Source organism: Lissotriton helveticus, chromosome 3_1 (genome assembly GCF_964261635.1).
Source record: "Lissotriton helveticus chromosome 3_1, aLisHel1.1, whole genome shotgun sequence".
Taxonomy (NCBI): Eukaryota; Metazoa; Chordata; class Amphibia; order Caudata; family Salamandridae; genus Lissotriton; species Lissotriton helveticus.
In genome coordinates this window covers 1,076,348,495-1,076,364,115 of record NC_136061.1, presented here as the reverse complement: position 1 = coordinate 1,076,364,115, position 15,621 = coordinate 1,076,348,495, and the positions used below count along the sequence as shown (strand labels likewise).

The window sequence follows — 15,621 nt, the reverse complement described above, 5'->3', positions numbered from 1 at the left end:
AATGTTGGTGTGGGAATAGTACATTTAACTACTGTGAAGTCCAACATGTTCCCTACTGTTTCTTTCATTGGAATGGGAATCGTAAATCTAACCCCTCTGAAGTCCAACACCTTCTCTACTGTTGCTTAGATTGGAATTGGAATAGTACACCTATCCCCTCTGAAGGCCAAAGCATTCTCTATTGTTGTTTAAATTGTAGTGGGAGTAGTACATTTAACTCCTCCTAAGTCCTGTACCTTCCTCACTGTTGATTAGTTTGAAGTGGGAATAGTAATTGTACCCCTCTTAAGTCCAACACTTTCTATATTGCTGATTAGGCTGGATTTATAGGAATTTACATTTTTATTGTTGTTTTATTTCCTTTATTTTCTTTAGTAATTTTTTTTTAATGTTTGCATTCTTTTTGAAAATTTGAAGGAATTATTTTCCAAACTTAGTTAGAGAAATAAGGCACTTAGAAGATCACTATGAACATATCTATAACTAATTTTAAAGTGTACTACCTTTCTATTTTTATTGCATAGTGCACTAGAATTTAAAAAATGTAAGCTTTTCTAAGATGATTTATGACAATAATCTTATTTCAGGAATAATCAGCAAGTTTAAATACAGAACTACTTTAATAACGAAATAATCAACAAAAGTTCATTATGTGATTATCCAATTATTTTTCTTTAAGGAAAGAACTTTTTTTTAATTATTTATCCATCCCACTAATGCATTCCAAAACCAGTTTATTCCAATATTTAATCTTTCAAGAGCAATGATTCCAAAGTAAAATCAGAATATTCGAGAAATACATATGATGATAGAAATGTTTGACTTCACAACACAGATATGTTGGATACTCAGGTCTGTATTAAAAAAAAAATTGGAAAGATCACAAACCCTGATTTTGGTGTCTATAGTCATCTAGTCAGATTCACTGTTTATTAGACGTGGCGAGCTTGTGTAGTTTAACTCTGTGGAATTCCACAGAGTTGCATAAAAAGTCACCAAATTCTGCGGAGTTCCATGCGTGGGCGGAGTTTTGCTCTGCCATCCCTAATGAAGTCCCTGTGGCTGCTGAGGGTCGTTGTGGGCCAAAAGCCCCTATTGTTGCCGCAGGTAAGTCCCCCACAGCCAGATTGATTAGACGTCCTCCGAGGCCTGCCCCCTTTCTTCAGCCACCCTGCAAAGAGGCCTCCTGGTGCACTACTGATTGGGGGATGAAGTCCCCTTCACTGCAGAGAATCGTTGGGAGGCCAAGGCTTCTTATTGTTGCGACAAGTAAGTCCCCCACAGCGGGACTGCTTTGACATTATTCGAGGACCTCCCTCATTCTCAGCCACTCTTCAAAGGGACCTCCTGGTGGACTACTAGTTGGGGAATGAAGTCCCCTTGGCTGTTGTGGGCCGTTGCAGCACAAGAACACCAATTGTTGCGATAAGTAGGTCCCCCAAAGGGGGCCTGCTGAGATGTCATCGGAGACCCCTCCTCCTTTTCTCAATCACTCTGCAAAGGGGCCACTTGGCACACTACTGGTTGGGGGGTGAAGTCCCCTTAGCTGCTGAGGGTTGTTAGGGGCCAAGAACCCCTATTGTTGCCACAAGTAAGTCCTACACAGCCGGATTGCTGAGATGTTGTTGGAGGCCCCGCCCCCTTTCTCATCCACTCTGCAAAGGGCCTCCTAGCACACTACTGGTTGAGGGATAAAGTCCCCTTGGCTTCTGAGGGTCGTTGGGGGTCAAGAACCCCTATTGTTGCCACAAGTAAGTCCCGCCACAGCGGGCCTGCTGAAACATCAGAGGCCGGTCCTTTTCGTAACCACTCTGCAAAGGGTCCTCCTTATGCGTTACTGGTTGGGGAATGAAGTACCCTTGCTTGTTGTGGGCCGATGGGGGCTAAGAACCCCTACTGTGTACAGAAGTAATTCCGGAACAGCCAAATTGCTGGGACGTTAGAGGACCCACCCCCTTTCACAACCACCCTGCAAAGGGGCCTCCTGGGGCACTACTGGTTGGGAGTTGAGGTCCCCTTTGCTGCTGAGGGTTGGAGGGGGCCAAGAACCCCATTGTTGCCACAAGCAGTTCCTCCCCAGCAGTATTGCTGAAATGTTGTCAGAGGCCCTTCTCCCTTTCTTAACCACCCTGCAAAGTGGCCTCCTGGTGGACTACTGGTTGGGTGGAGAGGTCTCCTTGGCTGCTAAGTGTCTTTCGCAGCCAAGAACTCTTATTGTTACCACAAGTAAGTCCTCCACAGCGAGATGGCTGAGAAGTCAGATGCCCTTCCCTTCTCAACCACTCTGCAAAGGGGCCTCCTTGTGCATTACTTGTCTGGGGAAGAAATCATCTTGGCTGCTGAGGGTTGGCCCACTGTTCGCGACCACCCGTAAAGTCTTGTTGCACTCATCGCGCTCCCTGCTCACACAAAATGACTTGACGAGCGCACCAGCTAAAACAAAAATCAGTAACTCCACATTCTCTGTGGAACGCAGAGCTGCCGAATTCTGCTAACTCAATGAGTGGAGCGGAATTTAAAGGCCTACTGTTTATTATCTGAAGAAGGTCCAGTCTTTATTAAAAATTGGCCTATGCAATACTAATATTATTGTGAATGAAAGGAAAAGGAGAAAATCAATTAAATCAATAATATTTCCTTTGGGGGTAGTAATTATAGAAGAATGCAACTTTTTGCAAAATGGTTAATTTAGCACTTCTCTTTTTTTCACAAGCTCAATGTCAAAGTGGAATCTTTCTGTTTTACATCCTTAACTTACTTCGATAGTAGTTGTACTTTTATAGCTCGATTCGGTGAGGCTCAAACACAGTTAGAAATTTGTTGAAACAGACTTTCTTTATCTACATGATCCAAATGTTGTGTTGCTGGTAGATGTGTTAGATATTAACAGCATGTCAAATACAAATATGATACTGATTTATAGGGCTATGTTAATTGCAATGTATAAAATAATATATTGGCATATGCAACACATACCAAGTTTTACAGAATCGTTTGAAAAATTGTATAAGTTTAGAAAAAGAGAATGTTTATGTGTTATTAGATTGCAAACAAGTAGAAATGTTAAATGCTATGGATGGGCGTTATTTGAAGCACTGAAGACATTGTTAAACTTAATGATTGTTAATTATGTCATGAAATGATTATGAAATACTTTATTACAGTCTTTGTAAATTGTTGTACGTATTTATTGTAATTTATATAAAACTCTCTAACAAAAAAAGGACGATGTTTTAGCCTACCCAGATTGTATTTCTCAAGTTGATAAGGTCCAGCTCCTCCGAAATTAATAATTCAATTTCTGACACCTCCATTTTAGACAAATGGCAGTCTAAATTATATACATCTGAAGGAAAATATCAGGAGGTCAAGAACGAAGATTTTGGGCAGATTCTTACTGTGTAAATAAATCTTAGGATGATTTGGGTGGTGCTTTAATTTCTTGACAAACAATGTGTAAAAGTGGTTTATTGTATTTACTTGCGCCAAAGTTTACTTTCATGAATATGCACTATTGATTCTGCTGATCCTAAGCATCAAAAAACCAGATGCTAGCTGGAGATTGTAGTAGACACTTTAAAGAAAGAGTCTCCTGTCATGACATCTGTATGTCGTCTGCTGCCTGATTGTGAACCACAATCATCATCTCCTTTAAACTTCAGGCAGTGTTTCTTCTGAAGACATTGAACCAGGAGTCTACCTACTTTGTTGCTTCTTTGAGTGAGGTTCCCAGAGGACAGGGTGTTAAACATCCATGACACTACATCAGCTGCTAGTTCCATCAAGGTTGTTAATCTTCCGATGAGTATTCTCCTTGTCGCAGTTAGTGCACATTGTAATACGGCTTTCGTCCTTTAAAAAATAATGCGAAGTACTAAACTTGACATGGGTTTCTAAGGGTGACACTTCTTGTTGCTTTGGTGCTGGCTGTCCCAACTGGTCTTGAAGTCTGGAGTAAAAGACATTTCAAAAGCTGTCTTCTGCTGTTACAGTAATTGCAGTGGCATTGCAGCATATTTTTTCTCTTACAAAAAAAGGAGACAACTGGTATGGGTAGCTTCCTTGATCTTAAATCAGGTATACAGTTCTAGAAAAAACATTACCACTACCACTATTTGTAACCATGCTTTTCCATTGCAGCCTTTTTTATGTCTCCATCAGTGCCTGCCCGTATTACCCAAGGAGGGCCTGTAGTAGATAAGTGAGCATCTTTATATCAGCAGCAAGCTCTTCTGCTAGCACAGCTCTATCATCTTCCTATTTTGTTGTCAACAGTCTGCTTCCAGAAACTGTCATGGGTCAACCACAATTGCAATGGCAGAAAGAAGAGGTCAATCGTTCCCAGGTTAGATGAATGATGATACATCCAAAAAGTATCTAGGCTGCCTACTATGCATGAAGACTGTACAGATTATAATTTCAAAATAAGCTGCAACAGATGTGCTGATCTTGAAGGGGTTTGTGGCAGTGATCATTTTCTTGGCAGACCCTGCTTTGTTACATGTCATGATCAGTTGGGCATATTTCAGAAAGGTTTCAAAATGTTGTCCGAACAAGGTGTCAATTATTGCTTACATGTCAGAAAAATGAAATAGGAAGATGCAATAAGACATTGAAAAACAGACACATAACCCATCTACAGAGTGATCCATATATTTAGAGCAGTCTAAAACTGCCTCTAGCCTGACCAATGAACATGAGTCTGAAACCATACGTTGTATACCTACAGTTATTCAGAGCACCTCACCAACACTGAAGCACTCTGGCAAAGATAACTTTATGAGCAAGCTAAAGGAAAATACCATGGTTCTAGCCCTGCTGATGCCTTAGTCATGGAACTTATTCCACTTCCACAGCCTCCTAAACACATTTCAGCAACAGCTAAAAGTGTATCGGATATGCAGAATAAATCTAGCGGCGCACCACAAGTATATTGTCAACAAAGATCAGCAACAGCAGTCCAAAATTGAGGATGAATCTCGCTACTGCCATCCACTATCACTCACAAACATGGCATTAAAATAAGAAATTACCTTAAACACTAAGGATAATTCATGGATCTTGCCCATACTTGAACCGCATCACTGACTTATTACCAACTGCAATAAATAAACAAGGTAAATCTAAGAATACCCATACCATTTTATTTACCCCAAACACATACCAGCAAAGCAAAGACATCTTAAAAATTGAGTATAAATTATAGGGCATTTCGACTCTACCCTACACCACTAATAGGAAAGCCGCACATATCAAGGATACATATTGGGACAATCCTCCCCTCATTCGACTGATCTCCTGATACATACCCCCAGGAGCATTAATGTCCCTAAAATCTTGGAAAATTATCGGATAACAGTTCCCATTCTGTCTCTCTCTCAATTGTGCTAAAAAGAATAGTGAATCACGGAGTCCCCAGTATGCAACAGATGCAGTACAACAAACTTGCTGTTCCACTTTAACTAGGATCCAAGATGGATATGCTTTACTTAAACAAGGAGAAATATAACATTACGATGAAAGCCTCTGAAGAGGGCCTGCCACAGAATGAGTACACTTCTGCAACTAGGTGATCTAACAAACACATCTGGAAAATAAGAAACACCTGTTTTTTCTTAAAAACAGAGGAGGTGCTGCAGTTAGTTAATATATTACCATGTGATCCTTTGTTTCAAGTGTCAAAATCAACGGTAACCAGACAAGTGCGAAGCCGGTAGAAATTTGGCACTATCTATGCAATAGGTACAGTTGACGTGTGTGGCAAGGCTTTTTATTAATCCTTCCTTAGTTGCATACAACATAAGACTCGCTGTATGTTAACTTGGTCATTGTACCTGCATTCCATGTATTATAATTCATGATGGAGGTATGAGGCCTAGGAAAGAGGTCTGCTTTTTTTCTAACAAGAGCTTTTCAGACTGTACTAATTAATAATATATGTTAAAGCAAATACAATAAAATGCAGTGTTTTGCAATGGTAATTCTGCAAAAATAACTCAGCAAAAATTGGGTTTGAAAACAATGACAGCTGCGAGAATATTTTTCGCACATCTATCCAGTTTGAATACAGTCTTGATGAACAAAGACATTTGCAATCTGGTTCTCAATGGAAGTACTTTTTGTTGCGTCACACAACATTGTTTGAGGAACTAGCTTACCCACTAAACATGTAGTGGTGTTAGGGTGGATCTATTGTGCCAAAGATGTAGAAAAAAATTAAAACCTGCCCAAGTTTCATAAAGAATGATCACGAGGACCTTTGCAACCATGAGTGACAACAAAAGGCTGTAGGTTAGAATATTGTGAGCAAATATAACGTCTAACCTAAATCTTGGGTTAGATTTAGACAAAGTGACTCTGTGCTGCTTCTCACAGAAAATAAAAAGTGCAGAGTTGCACAACTTTCGAATTCATGGACAGCGCCATATTTACAACACATTGTCATCTTAGACCAAGTATAGCGGCATAGCAAAAACTTTTGTCACGTAATTCATCATTATACTGCACAGTGCATTATTGCATGACACAATGCACCATTGCATTGCACATCTGTTTTAAAAGTGTTCAGAAATGGTGCTAACGCTTTTGAGGGCCAGATGTATGACTCTAAATTGCATGCGCAAATGGGTTTGTGACACATTTGCGAATGCAAAATGACCCAGAACCATGTACAATTCCTAAATAGCCAGTTGCAATTTATTTGCGGCTCACTATTTAAGAATTGCGTCCGCAAATTAATGTACGAATGGTGGTAATGCAGTCACAATTTCTCAACCCAGAGAATTACAGACCGATCTCCCAGCTTCCCTACCTCTCTAAAGTTTTAGAGAAACTGTTGAATGTACAGTTGACCAGGTACCTAGAAAGTAACTCCCTTTTGGACTCTTCCCAGACCGGCTTTCAAGCCAATAACAGTACCGAGGCAACGCTGCTGGCAGTGTCGGACAGTATCAGATCCTCCACCGATCAAGGTGGAGCGGTGGCGCTGATACTGCTTGGCCTGTCAGCGGCATTTGACACGGTGTCCCACAACTGCCTGTTGAACATACTTCGGAGTAAAGGAGTTCAATCCACGGCATTGAACTGGCTACAGTCTTTTCTGAGGAACCGCACTCAGGCAGTACATATGGGTCAGTTCCACTCCAGGCCCAATCCCATCAGCTGCGGGGTCCCCCAGGGCACCTCATTGAGCCCCACTCTTTTCAATGTCTATATGTCATCTCTTGCTGACATTGGAAGGAAGTGGGGCATCGGCATCTGCTCTTACGCGGACGATACGCAGCTGATGGTGACCATGGACGAAAGGCCTGATATAACCAAAACCAAGCTACATGACTGCCTCTCCGAAATGGCCCAGTGGATGCACGCCCACTGCCTAAGCCAGATTCTGCTGTTCGGTGGTGCCAAACGTGTATGGGATGACACATGGTGGCCACCTTCACTGGGTTTGGCCCCCACTCCAAAGCAACATGCCAGGAACCTGGGAATTATCAAGGACGATGTCTTGTCCATGAAGGATCATGTTCGATCCCTTTGTGGCAAGGGCTTTGCCATTCTAAAACTCCTAGCCAAGATATTCTCATGGATACCCCTGGATTGCAGACGCTCAGTCACGCAGGCCCTACTGGTCAGTCGCCGGGACTATGGCAATGCACTATTTGTAGGGATGAATGAACATCTGTTCTCTCGCCTGCAGGTTTTGCAAAATCTGGCGGCCAAACTTATCTGCAACAAGGGCAAACTAGACTCGGCATCGGAATGCTTAAAGATACTCCATTGGCTACCGATGCGTCAGAGGGCTGCCTTTAAAATGCTTAGCCATGCCCACAGGGCTCTACATAAAACTGGCCCCACAATTCTTCAAGGGAAAATCGAATTCTATGTTCCCACTAGGAACCTACGCTCTTGTCAATCTGCTTTGGCCAAGACGAAACGCATCTACAAAGTTAGAACAGGGGGTCGCTCTTTTTCCTACTTGCCAGCAAAAAGGTGGAATGAGCTCCCCACCGACCTGAGACATACCACAAACTATCTCCAGTTTCGGAAAAAACTGAAAACCCACCTCTTCCCCAAACTCTAGCTTCTTAGCATCCGCCATCAGTAGTTGCTACCTGGTATAAGCGCCGTGATATCCCTTGGGATGAGTGTTGCGCTCTATAAAAACCGCAAATAAAAAAATAAAAAAAATTAATTTGGAAGGGGACCCCTTCCACTTTGTGACTGTCTCTAAGAATATTTTTTAAGGGCAGGCAGTGGTCCCAGGGACCACTACCTGCCTTTATAAAATGTATTTGCGACCCGCTATTTAGGAAATTCGAGTCACAATTAGGAAGTGGCAGTCCCTTCCTAATTGCATCCGCAAATCAATGTATGAATGTTTTGTGACCGCAATTGCGTTTGCAAAACACTTGCAAATTACCACTCTCTTCAACAGGGTGGTAATGCAGTCGCAATTTGGAAGGGGTCCCCAGGGGTCCCCTTCCACTTTGTGACTGTCTCTAAAAATATTTTTTACGGACAGGCAGTGGTCCTAGGGACCACTACCTGCCTTTACAAAATGAAATGACTACTTTTTAAGGGAGTATTTGGTCATGCATGCTCACTCTTTCCTTCCCATCTAAACTTTTATCTGTGAAAAGGCCCTCTCAACATTGGCACTTGAGACAGGCAACGCCAAAATAGATAGTATGCAATTGGCTAACTCTGTTCACTGACAAAGCTATCCATGCCAATACTGGTGTACCTGAAGATTCAATCAATCAATCAATCATAACATTTGTATAGCGCGCTACTCACCCAGAAGGGTCTCAAGGCGCTTGGGGGAGGGGGTCCGCTACTGCTCGAACAGCCAGGTCTTGAGTTGTCTCCTGAAGGCGAAGTGGTCCTGGGTCAGCCGAAGGTGGATGGGGAGGGAGTTCCATGTCTTGGCCGCCAGGTAGGAGAAGGATCTGCCTCCGGCGGTGGTTCTTCGGATGCGTGGTACGGCGGCGAGGGCGAGGCTAGTAGACCGTAGCTGGCGGGTGGGTGTGTAGAAGGTCAGGCGGTCGTTGAGGTACTTGGGGCCCAGGTCGTGGAGAGACTTGTGTGCGTGGGTGAGGAGCCTGAACGTGATCCTCTTGTTGACGGGGAGCCAGTGCAGGTCCCTCAGGTGGCCGGAGATGTGGCTGTGTCGGGGTATGTTCAGGATGAGTTGGGCGGAGGCGTTCTGGATGCGTTGGAGTCTTTTCTGTAGCTTGGCTGTGGTTCCGGCGTAGAGGGTGTTTCCGTAGTCCAATCGGCTGGTGACGAGGGCCTGGGTGACCGTCTTCCTGGTTTCGGTTGGGATCCATCGGAAGATCTTGTGTAGCATGCGTGGGGTGTGAAAGCATGATGAGGAGACGACGTTGACTTGTCTGGTCATCAAGAGGGAGCAGTCCAGGATGAAGCCCAGGTTGCGTGTGTGGTCTGTTGGCTCGGGAGCGGTGCCCAGGGCTGGGGGCCACCAGGAGTCGTCCCAGGCGGAGGGCGATGGTCCCAGGATGAGGACTTCCGTCCTGTCTGAGTTCAGTTTCAGGCGGCTGTTCTTCATCCACTCGGCGACGTCTTTCATCCCTTCGTGTAGGCTGGTTCTGGCGGTGTCGGGGTCTTTGGTGAGGGAGAGGATCAGCTGGGTGTCATCGGCGTAAGAGATGATGTTGAGGTTGTGTTGGCGTGCGATGACGGCAAGAGGTCTCATGTAGACGTTGAAGAGGGTGGGGCTGAGTGATGATCCTTGCGGAACGCCGCAGATGACTTCGGTGGCCTCTGATTGAAACGGGGGGAGGCGGACTCTCTGTGTTCTTCCGGCGAGGAATGAGACGATCCACTCCAGTGCCTTCTCTTGGATGCCGATTTTGCTGAGGCGCTGTATTAGGGTGCGGTGGCAGACAGTGTCGAACGCTGCGGAGAGGTCCAGGAGGATGAGTGCCGCTGTTTCCCTGTTGTCGAGCAGGGCTCGGATGTCGTCGGTTGCTGCGATGAGGGCGGTCTCGGTGCTGTGGTTGGCTCTGAAACCGGACTGCGAGGGGTCGAGGGATCCGTTCGTGTCGAGGAAGGCGGCAAGCTGTCTGTTGACGATCTTCTCGATGACTTTGGCAGGAAAAGGAAGGAGCGAGATGGGGCGGAGGTTTTGAGGTCGGTGGGGTCCGCTGTTGGTTTCTTCAGTAGGGCGCTGAGCTCGGCATGCTTCCAGCTCTCCGGGAAGGTGGCGGTGTTGATGACATCTCGGAGTTGGGGTGCGATGGTGGAGTCGGCCTTGTTGAAGATGTGGTGGGGGCAGGGGTCAGTAGGAGATCCGGAGTGAATGGTGTTCATCGTGCGGGCTGTGTCTTCGGTGGTCACCGTGGTCCAGGTGCCGAGGGTGGCGGTGGGGGGCGTTGTGATTCTCTACATGCGTTGAACTGGGCGCATATGCCCTCAGAGTTATTGAAGCAGTCAAAAATGAGGCAGCGCTTTTGAAACTCCAGAGAAAGTTTCCCTTTACGGAAGGGATCTATAACTTGTGCAGAGTACCACAGTGAGACTTCATTGACTTCAAATGCCATGGTTGGTGAAGGGAGTTTTCTCATGTATTGTAAAATAAAAGTTCCTGAATTGCTCCTCAACATTTCTCGGCTTACCAAGTGGCAAGCACTCTAACATGGAATATGTTGCAGTGCCAAAGTCACTAAAAGTGTTGCCCAGCCTACTCTCAAGGAGATGTTTCACATCTACACCAATTATGCTGAACACTTGGTAGACAAGTGTGTTTTCAGGCACTAGTCTTTTTATCATGTCTACTACAGCAGTCATGCTTTCCTGTAAAAATCTAAGAATGCAGTAGTGTGTTCTTTCATTCAAATCACTATCAATATGTGACCAAAGATTCTAACATTTTTTGCCTTTGGCATCGTCACTCGCCAAAAGTTCTGTAAACGATTCCCACATGGATAATATAGCATTCATAGCCTCTAGGACTGAGAACCACCAGCTAAGTGACACAATTGGGATGACTCTTTGTTTGATGCCACACAGAGAACAAAATGAGAAATATTTGCGTTTTAGTTTCCATGCATAACAAAACAGTGCACCAGAATGGACTAAAAAGTCAATAGCATTCTTCATTAACTCTGAAGATTGTAAAAATGCTTTAAGCATGCCATCTAACAAGTGGCAATGATCCCTTACAGGGAAGCACTTCAGCTCAGATATCGATTTTGACAGGTCATCACACAACTTCTTCATATACGTAGCTGAATCACTGCAAATACAAACAAAATCACTCCAATCTTTGGTGAACTTGGTAAGAACATTTTGCAGCAGGATTCCAAGTGACATTGCATTCCATGTTTTCCAAACGTCTGGTGTCATATTTTCACCAGTGTCCTAGATGCTTTGTGACTGCACTCTTTTCACATATACCTGTCACTATACTTTGCATTGAATGTTTAAATCCTGGGATGTTTGGCAATTCACCTACTATCAATACTGACTCACTAGAAAAGGGGGCTGATGTATCAAGGGGTTTAACCCATTCTCTCTGGGTAAATGTGATGTTACATAATGAGAAAGTTTCTTATGAAACCTACAGTTTTTCTATCAGTGAAAGACTCAAACGCAGCCAAAAAATCAAATATGATTTTGATATTTCCTGATTCTCTACAGTTTATAAAAAAATAAACAACATCTAAAATATTCTTCTAGCCCCTGTATCTTTAGCCCAAAGAGCACAAAACTGAAAAAGGAAGAAGAAACAATATTTTAGTGACATCCCTAAACAACAAAACTCAAGCAGAATAATGTTAGCCCAGTCTTACTGCTACCTTAAATAACAAAGTTACATTGTACTGGCCCTTTCAGGAAGACCTTAAAATTACTCTTTCACTCGACTTTTCCTTTCTTTGAATGGCATTTACTTTGTGGGTGTACAGGGTTTTTTCAGTGTTTATATGTTTACACTGTTAATGGCTATTTCCCTTCTGGTGGGGTTTAATCAGTCATTATAGGTTTAAACCTAAAACCGGACAGCCTACATATATACTTTTCATGAACTCCAGCCCACACCCAAATCCATTTAATATTCACAAGTCTATTTCATCTTTATATGGAAATTGTTATGTTCAAAGAAACTTTACAATACACATATTAAATTGAATGAACACAAAAGACAAACCTGAGTAAAACCCAAACAGGCATATTACCATCTAATGTTGTACAGTTCCGATAAAACAATACTACATTGTTGGTAATAATCACATCCTTATTAAATCTTTAAATGGGCCCATCATATTATTTAAATGTTTTCACTGTCTGATTTCCTCATAAATGAGTGCAGATAGTTTTTCAACAATTTCATTTTTTTATTTAAATTTAATGATCGTTAAAGGTTCTCAAATGTAGCAATGGCAAACTTGGTATGTCATCAAAGCATTTAATTTGATTGCTGCTTTTGATACCTCACCGAAGGGGGAAGTGGCCTTTACAACGTGGGCAAAGCCACAATTGCTATTTGCCCACAATCGCACCCACGCTTGCCTTAACCACTCATGTGCCTTAACCACGCATATGAGTGGCTAAAGCATATGCGTGGTCTAGTTGCTGGAATGGGCGGGCCCAGGATCAGGAAGGATCGGGAAAGAACGTAGTGAGGTAAGTGGGGCTGGGGTCTGGTTTTGGGGAGGCAGGGTCGCTTTTAAGGGTTTGTAGGTAGATTTTAGGGTTGGGGGTCAGATTGTTTTCAGGGCTCGAGGGAGACAGGGACGTTTTTAGGGATCGAGTGGTTGGGGTGGTTTTTAGGGCTGAGGGGATCAGGTAGTTTTTAGGGCTCAGGGGCCTGGTTCATTTTTAGGTCTCAGGAGGGGTCAGGATAGTTTTTAGGGCGCAGGGGGGGGTCTGGGTTGTTTTTAGGGCTTGGGGAGGGGGCTCGGCTATGAACTTTACCACACATATCCCTTTAACAGTCATGGCTTCACCATGAAATTGCATGGTAAAGCCATGTGTGGTAAAGCATGCGTGGTAAAGGAATGCGTTTTGTTCAGACACATTTGTGGTTAGGGCAGCATTGTAGAGGCACACGTGGTTTAGCTGTGCTCACCTTTATCATACAACCCACCAAGGTGCTTGGGTGAAATACAATACAACTGTGTGAGAGACACACCAGGGCTGTCCATCAACCGCCTTCATAATGTAATCCCGTCCCATTCAGGTTAGTTGTACTGTCTTTGTTCTTACAGTAACTGTACTACTTAACCACATTTTCTTTAGATCTTCTCTGTAAACACAGCTAAAGTGGTATCTAAAAAGAACAGACTTTCTTCTCCTTTACAGGTCTCTTACATCCAAGCTTGAGCCTTGTCACTACCACTTCTGTTAATACCAACTTGTTAGTAAGCACAGTATTCTAAATTGTATTGATTCTTCCCATTGATGGCCAACATCTTTTATTTACTTAATGAGAAATATTAGTACATAAACAAGTTAGAGATTAATAGATTAGTAATTTATCAGGTAAGTTTTGATTTCCTCTATGAATGTGTGTCATCCCTTTGGTTAAATTAAATGTTTGCTTGTCCTTTGGTTGGGCATCTAAATGTATATCAATCATTAAAGTCATTTAAGTTGCATATTCTCAAATGTGTTGGACTGAATTTTCAAAGTTGGAGGTGTGGTGAAATAATTACCCAGCCAACAAAAATAACCCTGGTGGCAAATATTGACACAAATATATATATTTTTCTTGACCCCTATTTATGACCATGCTAGTGATTGTAGTGCTAGTGGCCTCCATGTATTATGATTAGTGTTAAAAAAATATTACTGTATTAAGATTCTCTTTCAAGTGTTCAATTATGTGTAGGTATGTATACCGTTGCATCTCTTGAAGCAGAATTGATTGAATCTACCAAACTAATGAACCCTTTGATTGCGTTGTCGATCTGATAGGGACAGACCCCAATATTTCAGGTGTCATTGTATTTTCCTCAAACTCCTAGGATTAATATTGTTCCAAGCTAGCCTACTCAACCTGTTCTCAGTTTTAGAAAAACCTGTTGAGATATAGAAGTTGGTATTTGCATGAAAAGGAAGGTTATTTTTTGGACTGTTACAAGTTTGATAAATTTGTACCTCCACTTGTAGACATAGTTAGCTATTCATTGTATGTTACTAACGTCTCTTTTGTAGAATTTGTCTAGGAAACCCAGCCCTACCCCTTTAACATCAAATGATATACTCACAGATCAAAAGAATAAAGACACTCGGGTCATTTAGTGTTTGGTGGAGTGGGAGGACTCCTTTAAATCAGCAGTACGTCTGCCTCATTGTACTTGCTGCGCCTACACCCTATTTAGAATAGGGTAAGTACTGAGTTTCCACAAGTGGAGCCTCTGCTAGATTCACCGTCAGAAACCTTTAACCTAATGGCCCAACCACAAGCGAGTCACCAGACCATAGTAAGAGTCATGACACCTTATTGAAGGTGGGTGGTCACCATTAGAGTTCCCTGTCTTATACTGCTAACCAAAGTATGGTGACTCCAGGCATGGGAATCTCTCAACTGACCCCATGTTCACTGGAGAAAGCTCCATGTGTATCAGTTTATTTATTTATTATTTGCTTTTCAAGAATAAACTATCACTTTTGAAATACAAACATCTTTGCAGGGTGGGTGCAAAAACACGCTTCTCACTTAGCAGTTCTTCACGGCCTTCAATGGAACAACTCCACCAGCAGTTTCACTGAAGGCAGAGAGATGTCCTCCTAACTAGCAGAGATCTTTAAGTGCACATTGGCCTCTGCCAACCTGGCATTTAGAGGCATACTTTAAAAGACCTGCATAGGCATATAAGCCAGAAACAGAGCACAATTTCAGTTACAAACATAACAAGCAAATTCTCTGGTTTGGGTTTGCAATGACAGCCCTGAAGCACTAGGCAAGTTGTCCTGGCTAGCAGAAATGCTATAAGACTATGCTAGTGGCAGAATGTATGCCAAACAGATGCTAACAAAACATATCTTGGATTAGAAATTGAGTGCATCTACTTTAGCAAGATACTGAATGCTGCACAAACAGGCAGACACGTCTGCTCCCTCTCTGCCATGTCAACATCTCAAGTCATGTAATTTGCGATACATTTAGCACAAATATGAAAGGACCTTTCTGAAAGCAGTGGAAGGAAAGTTGTAATTACATTCAGGATACAAACATCCGAATAATGTGCATTTCTATGTCCTGCTACATCTATCACTTTTTAAGAACTGCAAACCTGAGCATGCCAGCATATCTTTTTGTATGACAGCCACGTCATCACAGCCATCCTTAGATAGATTGTGCATCTTATCATCTGCAAGCGTGTACATTTTGAGAAGAGAAATGGTTTAAGGCTCAAGCTTTCCTCAATTGTGCCATCTGTATTTTAGGTCCAGCTACAGGCAACTTCAGCTTTCTGGGAAAACTCATTCATCAAAACCTTTAAAAGATGCAATCAGAAATGTAGACAGAGTGTGGACTTTTGGTAAATCACCTTTAGCCATTGGCTTTCATGTGTTTGTTTCAGTTCGCCACTGCTTAGATGGCCTGTCCGTCAAGCCCATGTGATTTTGTGGAAAGTTACATTGTCCAATTTC

General features: G+C 42.9%; 1 protein-coding gene across 3 annotated transcripts in view; it reads right to left on the bottom strand.

The window, feature by feature from the left end:
• The window catches only part of GRB14 (growth factor receptor bound protein 14), a 709,931-nt gene that overhangs the window by 553,090 nt on the left and 141,220 nt on the right, over nucleotides 1-15,621 (bottom strand). The gene's annotated exons all lie outside the window — the stretch shown is intronic.